The sequence below is a fragment of the Manis javanica genome, chromosome 3, assembly GCF_040802235.1.
Source record: "Manis javanica isolate MJ-LG chromosome 3, MJ_LKY, whole genome shotgun sequence".
In the NCBI taxonomy this organism is placed as follows: Eukaryota; Metazoa; Chordata; class Mammalia; order Pholidota; family Manidae; genus Manis; species Manis javanica.
The window spans coordinates 32,129,992-32,145,223 of NC_133158.1; positions in this window are offsets into that span (position 1 = coordinate 32,129,992).

The window sequence follows — 15,232 nt, forward strand, 5'->3', positions numbered from 1 at the left end:
GGGCTTCTGGGTGGGGGTGACATTTGAGCTGAGGCCTGAATGAGCCAGTCATGCCACAATCAGGCAGAAAAAGGAGGGGCACAAAGGCTCTGGGGCAGGAGCACGTCGGCCATGTTTAAAGAATTGAGTGACGGCTAGGGTGGGGGGCCATAATAGTAGGGGGAGAGAGGGTTGAGATACAGTTAGGCAAGCGGGCATGCTAGGGAAGGAATTCTAGACTATATTCCACATGCAGGAGGAAGCCATTTGAAGGGGTGACATGATTTGAGTTCTTAAAAGGACTTTCTGACAGCTGTGTGGAGACTAGACCATGGAGGGTGTTGCAGTCCATTCAGGCTTCTGTAACAAAAATACCACAGACTGGGTGGCTTAAACAACAAACATGTATCTCAGCTCTGGAGGCCTGGAAGTCCAAGATCAAGGTGCCCAGCATATTTGGTGACTGGTGAAGCCAGCTTCCCAGTTGTTAGATGGGCATCTTTTTGCTGTGTGGTGGAAGGGGCAAAGGAACTCTTTGGGGTCTCTTATAAGGGCACTAAGCCTATTAATGAGGGCTCCACTCTCATGTCGTAATCACCTCCTGAAGTCACCACCCACTAATACCATCACTCTGGGGATTAGGTTTCAACATACAAATTTGTGGGAACAAACCCACAGTCTAGAGCTGGCGGGGAGATAGAAGCAACAAAATAAGTTAGGAGACTTTTACAGTCTTTCAGATGAGAGGGTGGTGGTTCCAAATAGAATAAGAGATTAATGAGGACAAGCGGACAGATTTGAAGTATCTTCTGGACATAAACAACTAGTTAAAGTAATGCCAGCTTCTGTAACAGATAATCCCCCAAACTTGGTGAGTTTTCACATAAAGTCCAAACAGGTGTGCTAGAAGAGCAATGGCTCTTCTACAAGCAGTGACTCAGGGACCCAGGATCCTTCAGTCTTGTGGTTCTGCCAGCCCCTGGGTCTGCAGAAACCTTTGCAGGATCTTCTTCACCCAGCAAGCAGATGGAGAACGAGAGCACAGAGAAGGCACACATGCTTCTCCATGGGCCTCACGGTAGCACAAATCCCTTCCACTTGTATCACATGATGAGAAATAGTCACTTGAGTGGCAGGGAGCTAAGAAATGTAGTTCCTGTGTGAGCAGCCCCTTCCCACCAGCAGTTCTATGCAACCGGGAAGGGAATACAGATCTTTGGTGGCCGTTTCTGTCATGGTAGAGTTGGCAAACTTTTTGGGGGATTGCATGTAGGTGTTGAAGGGAAGTGAGGCACCCAGAATGACTTCTTGGGTTTTGGCCTGATCACAGGTGGAAGGTGGTCATTAACTGAAATGAATTGGGGAGGAACAGATTTATACCAGGGGCAGGAGTATCAAGTGTTCCAATTTGGACATATGCAGTATGAGCTGCCTACGAGATATGCAAAGGAAATGGTGAAAAAGCAGTTGGGTGAGCCAGGGCTGCAGAATGGGGGTCAGTTTTGAAGATGTAAATGTTGCATTTCCCCTTTATCCACTGGCCTCTGATCCTGACACCTTGTCATGTAGTGGCCCCTCATTGCCCTTGACCTTCAATGCATCATATAACTTCCTCCTCTATTAGAAATAATATTGTACTTCTATTACCCATGAAATGATAGCTGTCACTATTATAAACATTCACTCATTCAATACATGGTTTAGTGAGTGTTTACTATGTGCTGGGCACTGGTGATTAGCAAGGAAGAAGACATCGTCTCTGCCTCATGAAGACTGTATTTAAGTAGAAGAAGATGGTAAACGGACAGAAGTAAGGATACAACGTATAATGTACCCTGGAGAATAGGGCAAATGAATGAGAAAGTATCAGGGACATGGTGTCTGGGATTATCAGGAACAGGAAGATTTCTATAGTAAGGGGCATCCGAGGAGAATACTCAAGGACGTGGAGGGAGCAAATCATGGGTCCACATGGGGAGGAAAAGGCCCAGCTAATGCAAAGACTCAGAGGCAGAAAAATAACTGGCATGTTCCACCACCAGCCAGGAGGCTAGTGTGGCTGGAGTGAGGTGGGAATGGGGTAGCGTGACAGGGCATGAGCTCAGAGATGCACGTGGCTGCGGTGGGGGGGGGCGGGAATTATGCAGTAGGCAAAACAGGTTTTTCCCCCAACGCCCTCATGTAACTAGAGGAGGGAGAAAAACAAACCTATTTCCGGGTGCAGAAATCTGCGAAACCAGCATTGCACAATCAGGAACTTCCGGTGCAATTCCCAAAATGAAACACCTTCCAAGTGGGGGACTTGCGACCAAAAGAAGAAAGGGTAACGGTTTCCCAATGTGGAGCACAGAATGCACGTTTTTCCCCTGTGCAGCAGGTTTTCCTCACAGTTAATCGCAGCCACATGTGCAGCACTGCAAGGAAGTATTTTTTAGCAAAGCGCAAGCGGCGACCTGGACACAAACACTTCCCATCCCTCACCCTCCGAGCAAAACCAGTTGTGTGATTAGCTCAGGACGACGGAAGCACAAAAACGCTGCTTCGATAAACGCTTTGTTTTTCTCAATGCCAAATACTGAGCCACTGGCCTTTTATTGGCTTGTTTTTATAAACATAAGAAGAGAGTTTAAACGAAAAAAAAATTCTTATCAAGACACAGCTTCTCAGGCCCGTTGACTTACGTTGCATGCTTCCCTCTTGCTTCGCCCGCGATAGTGAGAGCCACGAAACAAAACTATCAGGGAGTCCGGCTCTTGATTGGTGGGATCTCTTTGGACACTGCTCAGCAATAACTGTGAACATGTGGGCAGGGTTTTGTAGCCGATGATCACGAAGCTGTCTTGTTTAATGCTGACATCCCTGGAATCGGCCCCATTTTCTCTGTTTTATATGAGAGCGTTTATAGTGGACATTGGTTGTGTTTGGGCTCCTCAGCACCTAGAGGTTCTTCCTAATTGGGGGAAATTCTTCATTGACTGAATCTCCAGAAGCCAGAGGGAGCCCCATGGTCCCTTGCTGGCAGGAGTAGGCAAATGACCTAGGCTCAGCCAACTGGAGGTTCCTGCCCAGGACCTTCAGTTTGGATAGGGTGATTTGAAGGCTTGGTGGTGGCAGAATCAAGAACCCTGGAACGGTGGTGCCCGGGCCAAAAGAGCAATGGCTACAGTGCTGGGAGTGTCAGAGCATCTTCTACCCAAGAAGACTCCAAGGAAAGCCCTGGCTACTCTCTCTAGCTCCTGACCACTTCCTGAGTCTGTTTCTCTAGCCTTTCCATCTGATTTTTCTTCAGCTACCCAATACCCATTCAATAAACTCCATTTCTGCATTTATTAACCAGAGACAATCTCTGTTGATTGTAACCCACGCCCTGGTTTAATCCTAGGTAATCTGCAGTCCCCCAGTAAAGAATAAAAATTCCCGGGACTCCCAAAGTTGACTTACATTATTTTTGTTCTCATGTCATTCAAATATGTGCACCATAAAACCAAGTATGAACTCCTTTGGGGCTTGTAACTTTGAAGCAACTATAAAACATATGCATGTTTGCAAGCTAAGCACAAGCAATGCCACAAAATCAGCGATTTGAAATTAACCGCATTAACCTACTATGACACATGATGTTGTGTTGTGAAACTAAATAGCTGTTAGTCAGTCGTGTGAATATGAATGCTACAGGCTCATGTGATTTTATTTTGTTACTACCATGGGCCTCTGGATGACTTAACCTTTCCACCTCTTCTCTCCATTCAAACCACTGTGAGCTCATCATTCATACAGTGTATCTAGGGGTCACTTTCTCTTTACTTTTCATAGGCACATCGTTCACTAATGAAGACTACTGATGTTCTCTTGTCATTGGGCTGAGACAATTAAAATTGTGCTGCTTGGCCCTAATGCTGTTGCAAACACAAATGCAAATGCAGGGCCTGAAATCAGCTAGCAGGGTTATCCAGATGATCCAGTATTTGCTCCTCTCCATTTTTTAAAGATAAACATCAAAAACACTAAATTTCTAAAATTCTCACAGACAACTCATAAATTCCTAAGAATACATTTGCAAACCCCAGTTTCAGAAATAATGGCAAAGTAGTTACGAGCATAAGCTTTGGAGTGAAAAGAGAAAAAAAAATCCTGGTTTTGAATCCTAATCCCATTTAATAGTCTTGGAATCTTGAACAAGTAATTTAGTCTTTCTGAGCCTTAATTTTCTTACCTGTAAAATGGAACAATAGTACCTATGTTTTAGGACAGTTGTATTAAGCACAATGATTACATAACCCTAATAAATGGTAGTAATTATTGTTACTGGTGTCCTAACTGGTATTCAAATTGGTTAACACATGTGCCCCAGTTCATACAGCCAGTTGGCCACAGAGACAGACCTTGAACCCAGATCCTCTCAACACCTCACCCTTTGCTTTTAATATCATCAGCCCTGAGCCGTATGGTGCCTCTAGGGCCAGCTACCCACCGTACAGGGCTGTGCCCATAGGAAGTCACTGTAGCTGAGAGATATACATTCTGCAGGAAGTCATTCATTTCCAGGTTAACTTCACTGGTGATCATTCTTAAAAAACCCATCACATTATTCACCTACTTGAGAACTTTTGTCCATCCTCTATTCCTTATATCTGGGGTTCTTCAAATGGAGTCCCCTGGTCAACAGGGACTTGTTCGAAATACAGATGCAAATTCTCTAGCCCTGGCCCAGGCATACTTCATCAGAAACGCTGGCAGTGGGGTCCAGCAAGCTGTGTTTTCACAAGCCCCCCAGATGCTCCTGAAGCTTGCTGAAGTTTGAAAACTACTGCTTTATAGGACCAAGTCCAAACTTCTTAGCACAGCATCCAAGGCTCTTCCTGTTCTGGTCCCAGCCTACTTTTCTAGCCTATTTTCCCAACACTCCTGAAAACACTTAATGCTCAAACACCATTAGACCTTACTCTGTCTTAAATATAACAGGCTTTCTTATGTCTTGGTCCATGCAGCACAGTTCCCTCTACTGGGCAGTTCTTCAAAAGGTCTCCCCCTCTGTGAAACCTTTCATGATTGCTTCAAGGCTGGATTTGTGGCTCTGCAGGCTTTCTGTCATACTTCTCTTACACATACAGGCATTGTCACTAATTAGTTACATGCTTGCACCCCTACCTAGATGACAAGGCCCTTATATTTGAGGCTACTAGTTACCAATCACCATCCATTCTCTCCTTGCCCCAACAAGACAATGCTGATTTCCCAGCTCCCTTGAAGACAGGAATGTCAACGAGACGTGAACTGATCCTGTTGGGTGCAGCTCCCAGAAGAGTTCTTGGGGTGATTGGGGGCTTGGTTGGGAGGTGCTTGAAGATTCAGCTGGCAAGCACCCTGCGGCTCTTCCTTCCTCTGTACAAGCTCAGCTGCATTGTCCACCCTGCAACCGTGGGTAAGCCCAAGGCTGGGGAGTACATGCTAAGGATAGTGAGGCAAAAAGCTAGTAGGAGCCTGGGACATGGGTGACATTGTGAGGCCACTGCACCATCTCTGGACCTTTGTTCCCAGATTTCAGGTTACATGATACTCAAATACATCCTTTTCTTAGTGGAGCCATTGTTTTTTTCCCCAGAGCCCGACAACATAGACCCTCAAAGGCAGGCCTGCCTTACTCATGCCAAATCTATATGCCTGGCACAGAGCCTGACTCCTAGCAGATGCTTACTAAATGCTTGAGGAAGGAAAGAAAGAACATATCCTTATTATTTCTGTTGCAGGAGGTCTCAGCACTCACATATTGGACCTAAAATTGCCTTCCTGGAAATCTGGGAAACCACATCAGGTTAAAATAAAAGACAGATCTTTTACATTTTACTTTAAATTAAAATGTCACAGTTGTAACTTAAACCAGGATAATATCATCTTACCATTGGCCAGAAAATAGGTGCTAAATGAAGACATGTGTCACCCCTGCTTAAAATCCCTCAATAGCTCCCCTCTGCTCTCAAAATGAAGTTCTAAGTCCCTAGTGTTTTCTGGCTTCCCACTGCTTTTTCTTCTTAAATTTTTAGGGTAATAATTACAGACTCACATGTAGTTGTAATAAATGATACAGAGAGATCTCATCTCCCTTTTGCCTATTTTCTGCGAGTGCCACCATCTTGCAAAACCACAGGACAACATTATAAACAGAATATTATTCATACAACCCGCCAATCTTATTCAGAGTTCCCAGGCTTACTTGTCCTCATTTGTGTGTGTGTGTGTGTGTGTGTGTGTGTGTGTGTGTGTGTATTTAATTCTATACCATTTTATTGTGTGTAGGTATCTACATATCCAGCTCTATGGTCAAAATATAGAACATTTCCGTCACCACAAGGATCCTTTGTGTTGCTCTTCACACCTGCACTCACCTCCCTCCCACCGAGCCCTCTCTCCCCATCCCTGCTTGACCTTGGCAATCACCCATCTGTTCTCCATTCCTAAAGTTTAGTTATTCTTAAATGTTTTGTCAGCGGAATAACACAGTAGGTAACCTTTTGTGATCAGCTTCTTTCACTTGGTGTGATTCCCCTGGAGACCCGCCCACATTGTTGGGTGTACCCACCAACCACCCATCCCTCGTAGTGCTGAGTAGTATCATGGATGGACCATGGTTTGCTTAACCATTCCCCTGTTGAAGAACATCTGGGCTACTTCCAGTCTTTGGCTACTACAAATAAAGCTGCTATGAACGTTCTTGTACATGTTTTTGTGCAAATGTGCCCTCTGCTTTTTGAACCCCTTTCTATGAACGGGGCATTCTTCCCTTAAGAGTCTGTCTACTGAAGACAGAAGCCAGCAAAATTCATTTTCCCAGCTTGTATTTGGGTGCTTCAGCTCTGTCTGTCAGACACTGCAGTGCAAGATTGTGTTCACAAGTGAATTTTGTGAGGAAGCAGATATCCAGAGAATCTATTTTAAGACAAGGATGAGAGCAGAGTAGAGCAGCCTTTGGAGGGCAGCAAGAATGGAGGTCTGGGTGTCCGGGTAGCCAGTGAGCTTCGGTGGCTCTGCCAGCAGGGTGGTAGCAGTGGGGTCTTTGCTGAAAGTCCTGTGGGTGGCTCAGGCATTGTTTCTGACCCTAGCCATTTTGGCAAGGTGAATTATCTAATAGCCTTTTACACATTTATTTTCAGCTTAAATATGCTTGAGTGGATTCTGTTTGCAGGTAAGAACTCCAAGCAGTATTCCTCTTAGCCTCGTTTTTAGCCACTCCTATGCTCAGTGCTCCAGCTATCCTTAAGTATTTTCAGTTTCCCAAATACACCTTCCTAGCTTCATGTACTTCCTCTTTTAGGGTACGTGTCACACTGTATCAACACCGTCTGTTTACTTATCTGTCTCCTGCTGGGAACCATAAACCTGGTATTCCCAGCCTGTAGCACACTTCTACTGCCCCTTAGTATATGTTCAACTAATAGTGAAATGAATATTCAGATGATTGTTTATCTTTGTCTTTGATGACATAAGATCAATGCCTTTATTAGTACTGCTGTGGTCACTTCGCCACTCTGAACTAAAGTTTCAGTATTTACAAAATGAGATAGCACTACCAGTTTCAAATTCAGTGGCACCATCACAAAGAAAACAACCCGATTTTAAAACAGGCAAATGACTTGAACAGGTATCTCTGCAAACAAGATATACAAATGGCCAATAAGTGCATGAAAAGATGTTCGACATCACTAATCATTATGGAAATGCACATCAAAACCAAACAGTGACCACCTTATATCCATTAAGTTGGATACTATCAAAAACACAGAAAACAAGTGTTGACAAGGCTGTGAAGAAATCAGAACTCTTATGGGAATGTAAAGTGGTACAACCACTGTGAAAAACCACATGGTGCTTCCTCAAAAAGTTAAAAATAGAACTACCCTATGATACAGTGATCCCACTTTTGTTATCAAAAGAATTGAAAGCAAGGTTTTAAAGGGGTATTTGTACACCAGTGTTCATAGCAGCAATGTTCACAATAGTCAAAAGGTGGAAGGAAGCAACCCAGGTGTTCATGGAGGGATGAATGGATAAACACAATGTTGTTTATCCATACAATGTCATATTATTCGATCTTAGAAGAAAGAAAATTCTGGCATATGCTACAATATGAATGAACTGTGAGGACATTATGGTCCGTGAAGTAAGCCAGTCACAAAAAGATACATACTGTGTGATTCCACTTCTATGAGGTCCCTGAAGTTGTCACCTTCCTAGGGACAGAAAGTAGAGCGGGGGGGTGGGGGGCGGCTGCTGGGGGCTGGGGGCGAGGGACAGAGAGTGAGTGCTTAATGGGGACACAGTTTCAGTTTTTCAAGATAAAAAGAATTTGGTAGATAAATGGTAGTGATGGTAACATGACAGTATGAATGTGCCACAGAACTTTATACCTAAAAATGGTTAAGGAGTAAATTTTACATTATGTGTATTTTACCACAATTTTTTTAAAGTTAACAAAGCACAATAAGTCACTAGAATGGCCAAGTGTTAGCAAAGATGTGAAAGAATTAGATTTCTCATACAAGGCTTGGCACTCTTTATAAACAGTTAAAAATGTAAGTATACTCTTATCATGTGACCCAGAGAGCCTACAGGCAGATATGTACCCAAGAGATATAAAATGTTCCAAAAATTCTTGTATTCCAAGTGTCAGAGCCCCTTTATTGATAATAGTCAAAAACTGTGAGCAAGTTAAACATCCCTCCACGGGTAAATAGCTATCACACAAATTGTGGTGTATTCATATAATAGAATCCTCCACAGCAATGAGAGGAATGACCTACCGATATACACAACAACACAGATGAATCTCAAACATTACACTGAGGGGAAAAAAAAAAAGATAAAAGATGTAAATGAAATCATACAGACTATGCACTGGATGGCGTGTAGTGGTTAAATGACAGGGAAAGAAAAGAAACAGAAATTGACATTTTTTGAGCACTCTCTTCGAGTAGGGGTGGCTACTAGAGGCGTTGTCTGGACGGTATGGTGGGAAGCGTGAGATTTGAACCTGTGCTAACCATTCTGTCACCACAATGAAAGCTTAGAGGGGGTCCTGTTTGGCACTTATACATATCTATTATCGTTTGACCCTCAAGTAGATTTCATTGCCCTGGTGTTTAGAGTTGAGCAGTGAGGCTTGTATGTGTTAAATACCTTACTCTCACACAGCTAGCAGTCAAACTAGGGCTTGAACCTAAATCTGGGTGCAGAATCCCCATTCTTTTGACTACAAACCTGGAAACTGGAATCCTATATGCATACGCCTTGGGTCCTGGCCACCAAACCCTGTTTCCTTGGCTTTACAATGATTGGGATCCCTAGAAGAGCCCTTGACTTCTCTGCACCTCCAGCCTGCAGAGGTAAGACATGGGAAGCCAGTCCTTTGTTGATCAGGAATCCACCCGCAGGTTTTGTCTTCCTTTCAGCCATTTATTTATTTTCACTTATAGTTGTGTTCAACACAAACTAACCCCACAACCTGGGCCATTATTATTAATCAAAGCATAAACACACAAACACAATGTACAATCCAAAATGGATACAGAGTAGTCAGATAGGAAGCAAAAGGGGATATTCATCCATAGCTTGAGATCCATTGGGTCTGTTTGTGCTCATGTTGGTTTCCGAAGATGGCAAGAACTGACTTCGGTTATTAAGATTCCTGTGGCCAAAACACGGAAACATCTTGACGCTGGTGCGCGCCCACATCAACAAAAGACTCCACGGAGTGTCTGTTTCTAAAAAGCATTCTCTGTATTGAGGCAGTTGTAAAAGATCTACTTCTCAGAATCAAGCCCGCTTTAGGCTTCCAGCACCCTTGGACCTATGTTCTAAGCCTCTGAAAGTATCAACTGATTGTGACAGATGTTCCAATGGCTCACATCGTTCTGGTGACTGAAGCCTTGTGGCTGATTTACATCCTACTTCAATAAAATCTACCGATGAATCTGAGCGTCAACAAGCTAAAGCCTAGGTCCCTCTCAACTCACCGGATGCCTAACAGTTTTATTGGTTAGACTCTTTCATCCATAAAAAGAATTTACTCATGGAACTGAAACGTTCAGAGGGAAGTGGCTCTGGTCGGGGCTTGCTCCCACAGGCCCGCCTGCCGCCGAGACGCCAGCCACCCTCTTACGCTCTCTCCCTCCTGTGGCAACTGTGTGCACTCCATGCTGCTCCCCTTGAACTCTGCCCCATCAGAGGTTCTTGACCCTGGCTGTTACCTCAGGGCCTCAGAGTGGAGAGTTTGATACTTACTATGCCCAGGGGATTCTGATGCAGTGGGTATGACGTGGGGCAGGCCTCTACACATTTATAAAGCTTTGTGGGTGATTCTGATCAAAGCAGCCCCAATTGAGAACCACGGCCCTAGACTGCTGTGACATCACTCCGTCCTGATCCTTCCATTCATTCTGTAGGTATTTACTGGACGTGTCCTGGGTGTCTGACACACAGGTAGATGCCCAGCATACAGAAATAAACAAGGCAGACAAGCTCATTGTCCTTATGAGCTCATGCTTTAGTGGGGGATGTGGAGAGAGACAAACAAATAAATATTCCAAAGGTTTCAGCTATGAGCTTTAAGAGAGATCAATCAGGATGAAGTGACAGAGGAATAGAGAACTACCTTAGACAGGCTGGTTAGAATGGCCGCCCAGCCTCATTCACAGTAAAGATGTGGACACAACTGAAATGTCCATTGACAAATGAATAGATAAAGGAAATGTGGTCTACATACACAATGGAGTATTATTCAGCTACTCCTGCCATTTGTAACATCAATGTAACAACAAAAGGTAATCCTGCCATTTGTAACATCAGCAGACCTGGAGGACATTATGCTCAGTGAAATAAGACAGAAACAGAGAAAGGTGTGATTCCAATTATATGAGGAATGTAAAATACTCAAATTTATAGAAGCAGAATAAAATAGTGTTTGCCAGGGGCTCAGGGGAGGAAATTGGAAGATGTTGGTCAGGGTACAAAGTTTCAGTTAAGCGAGATAAATAATTTCTAGAGATCTATACAGCATAGAGCCTGTAGGTAAAATCTGCTAAGAGGGTAGATCTTACATTCAATGCTCTTACCACACACATGAAAATAATAATAATAAAAGGAACAGAGGAAGCCTTAGAAGATGACGGAAACATTTATGGCCTTGATGGTAACAATAGTTTCATAGCTGTATATTTATCCAAAAACTCACTGTGTTGTATACATTAAATGCATACAGCTTTTCACATGTCAATCATAACTTAATAAAGTGGTTAAAAAAGTGGCTCTCCTGGAAGGTGGTAAACGTCAGAAGGAACAGACATAACACAGGAATACACTTGGTGCGCCCCGGGAAAGAGGAAGGTCATGTGTCTCCCCTGAGTAGGCAGGGCAAGCTCGTGCCAGGCCCTGCGGGCAGCAGTAAGGAGCTCAGATTCACCCTCAGTGCCACGGGAAGCCTCACATGCTCCTTGTATGCTCGTACGTCTGTGGCTTTTTGTGAGCTGCTTTTTTTCTGCACCTGCTCCTTCAGTGTTGCTCTTGCCCCAGCTTCTCTGGCCCCTGCTCTTCTCATTCTACCTGGGGGGATCTTCATTGATCTTGGCTGGCAGTGGAGACCTCTCTCCCTGGCCTCAGATGCATGTATCAAACCCAGGCTGCACCCTCCATCTGCCTCTACCCCAGGATCCTCTGACGTGTGCAAGTCCCTCCAGCAGCATCCCCTTTCAGTGGCTCCACCCCTTCTCTCCAGCTCAGCTAATCACACTACCTGCCATGCAGACGTCCCACCTGGCAACCTGGTCCTCACCATCAGCGTCTCTGTCATTCCGCCTCTCATCGCCACGAGCCCATCAATTACCACATTTTCCTAACCTCCTAAATATTTTTCAAATCTCTCTTTTTCCTTCTCTCCTGCCTGACTCAGACGACCGTCTTAAGCCCAATGACCACAGCTCCTTCCTGGATTGCTGCAACAACCCCCTAGAGACCCCACCCCAATCCTGTTCCCCTCAGATGTGCTCTGGCACTGACCCCCAGAGTGAACTTGCTGGGATGTTAGGTCTGCCCAGGATGGACCTGGGAAAGTCATGGGGTGGTGGGATCTGCTTTTTCTCCCTGCCTCTCCTGCCCTGTTCTTCGTGGCCTTGGCAGACACCCAAACTGGGACAACAAAAGGAAACCTTGGAAATGGGAAGCAAGGCAGAGAGAGCTGAGACTAAGCCTAAAAGACACAGACAGGGGAAGCACGCAAAAGGCCACTCGCTCGGTTTTACAGAAAATCTCGGACATGCAGACGCCTCCCTGACACAAGGCCATTGCCCTCTCCAGAGGGATCCAGGCAGAAACTAAGAGGAGCGGGCTCTCTGGGAGCAAGGGTGAGAGGACTAAGGGGATTGAGGGGCATTGGGGGAGAGAGAAAGAAGGGACAGTGCAGGTGAGAGGCTTTGCTCCCCAGGGGCTGAGGGAGGCTCACACAGAGGTCCGAACACTGCTGTCAAAGCACACATGCCTGCAAGGAGCCAGCGGGGAGCTCAGACAAGGAGAAGCCCTCTGAGTGCCCTGAGCACCTGACACTGCCCGGTGGGAATGCTCAGCTTGGACTTGAAGAGGACCGTGTCACTGCCCTGTGCCCTTGGTGTGCCCGACAGCTAACACTAGGGCTGGTTGATGATGCTCCCTTCCTCTCTATTAAGGGGTCCCCATGCTGCAAAGGACCCTCCAGACCTGCCCACCTTTCACACACCTGGCCCACCTCACCTCTCACCTCCTGGAATGGACTCGGGCTCTCCAGGAGCGTCCACATTCTCCTCCCTCTCTGACATCCCACCCCATTCTCACCACCTGCAGGGGCCCTGCCCCATACACAGCACAGCCCCGCACCCCTCTCCTGGCTGCTACCTGTTCATCCCCACCACTGATGTTGGCTGTCTGAGTATTATACAGTGGGGAGAGAAGCCACGTCTGGGCACCACTCAGTCCTGGATCAGAACCGGCTTTACTGTTTACTCATTGTGAGACCTTGGTAATCATTTTGCCTGCCTTATTATCAGTAAAATAGAGTGACTATCCCTACCTTGCAGGTCTTTCTGAAGCTCAAATGGATTTATATACAGTGCCTGGCACATAGGGGTACTCCGTAAATGTTAGCTCTCTTTGTTGCCCTTGAGATAATAAATGTTAATACTGCAGGATGCTTCCAGCAGTATGATGGCACTGCCTTCCCTTCTCCTTGACCTCCCTTTACTGGTTAACTCGAATGCAGTGCTTCCTGATTTCACACTGGAAAGGATGCATTTTCCAGGCAGAGAGGTGGCGGGAGCTGTCACTTTCTGGAGGTCTACATGCCTGGCTTTTGCAGGGTGTTTTCTGGATAGACTCTCAGTTCATACAGTGATTCTTGGGGGTCATTAGCATTAATCACTATCCTATATATGACCAAACTGGGGCTCTGAGAAGTTAAATTGCTTTCCTGAAGTCACACAGCTAGTAATTGATAGATCCAAGATAGAAACTGAGACTTCCAGAGCCCAAAGCCCATGTTTTTTAATGGACCATATTTCCTCTCATGGTAAATAAAATAATAATAGTAGTAGAAATAGTGAACACTTAGTGATTACCTATGTGCTGGGAATTATTATAACTCTGTACATGTATTAACCTCACTAACCTTGGCAAATCTCCTATGAAGTAGTCGCTATTACAGTCCCATTTCACAGAGAAGAACTGAGGACAAAGAGGTTAAAGCACTTGCCCAGATCACGAAGCTGAATCTGTCTGTATGTATATTATGTTATGGAACATTTCAGGCTTCAATCTGCCTTCTTTCTTCAATGAGCATGAGGTCCATGACCCAACAAGAGAGAGAGTAAATAGGAAAGTTTTGCAAACTGTGATGTGCTAGGGGGATGTTAGCTGCTCTGTTGAGATTCAAGCGACAGGAAATCCTGAATGCACTCAGGGTTGCAACATCAGTGAGAAAAGGCTGTTCTTCTGGACTCTGCATATGCAGTGGGGGCCGCCACCCCAGAGGGGCAGGCTAGACCCTGAGGGTCACATGGAGGGCACAGGAACTGGGAGACTGAAGTTTGTCATTCAGTCCTGGAGACCTAAAGAGTCATAAGCCTTACAAAGATGATTAGCAGCCCAAGAGAGCAAGGACAGCCTCTTCCAACCAGCAAACAGAGCGGACAACTTGCATGATCCCTTGAGAGTGTGTCACCATGACATCACCATGTTTATTCCCCACATGGGAATTGGGCCCCATAGGGGGTTGATTAACCGCTAGCCACGGATGGTAAAATGACAATGTCTTTCAACTTAGTCTTCAGACCACCAGGAGCCCCCATCTAAAAGCCACTCAGAAGTAAATCACAGGGATGTTTAATCTTTGCTCTGATTCTGCCACTTAGAACCAATTCTGTGTCACTTACCTTCAGTCACTGGGGATGTCAGCACTTCAGTGCAGTGTGGACATCATTCATGCAGACAGTAAGTACTCATTGAGAGAGTCTCTTGCATGTCTGTTCACTGAGTAGGTGCTCAGGATATATTGGTGGATAAGAATAATACTATTTCAGTTGGTTAGGAACTCGGTCAAGGGGGAAAAGGGGTTATTTAAGAAACAGAGTTGTATTAGGAGTTATAAAAGAAGGTGTGCACAGGGCCATGGGAGCAGACCACAGGGTCTCAGCTCAGTCCTGGGAGGCCAGAAGAAGCTTCCCTGCAGAATCATGTCCAAATGGGGCCCAGAGGTTGAGTAGGCATGGGTCAGGAAATAAAAAAAAAGAAGGCGAGAACAGCATTATGAAGGCAGGAGACAGCAAAGTGCAAGGAACAGAGACAATTCCAGTTACCTAAAGGATAGAGAGCAGGTCAGGGCAGAGCATACAGGGCTCTGCAGGCCAGCTTAAGACATGAAGAGTTTGTGGGCTTTTCATTTTTTAAGGTCAGTGGAACCATTTAAGGATTTTCAGCAGGGAGTGACATGATGATATCTGCAGTGTGGGGTATGGATGGAAGGGAGGGAAAGGAGAAATGGGCAGACCAAGTGAGAGGCTACCGTAGCAGTGGAGGTGAGAAACCAAGGTGGTGTGGGCTAGGATTGAGGTGGTGGCGATGAAGTGAATGGGTTTGAGATATTGAAGAGCAAGAATTAACAGGATGTGGTGAGATTAAAAAGTGTAATGATGGAGCAATTATTTTTCATTTTCCTCATAAAAAATATTCATTAGGGCTTCAC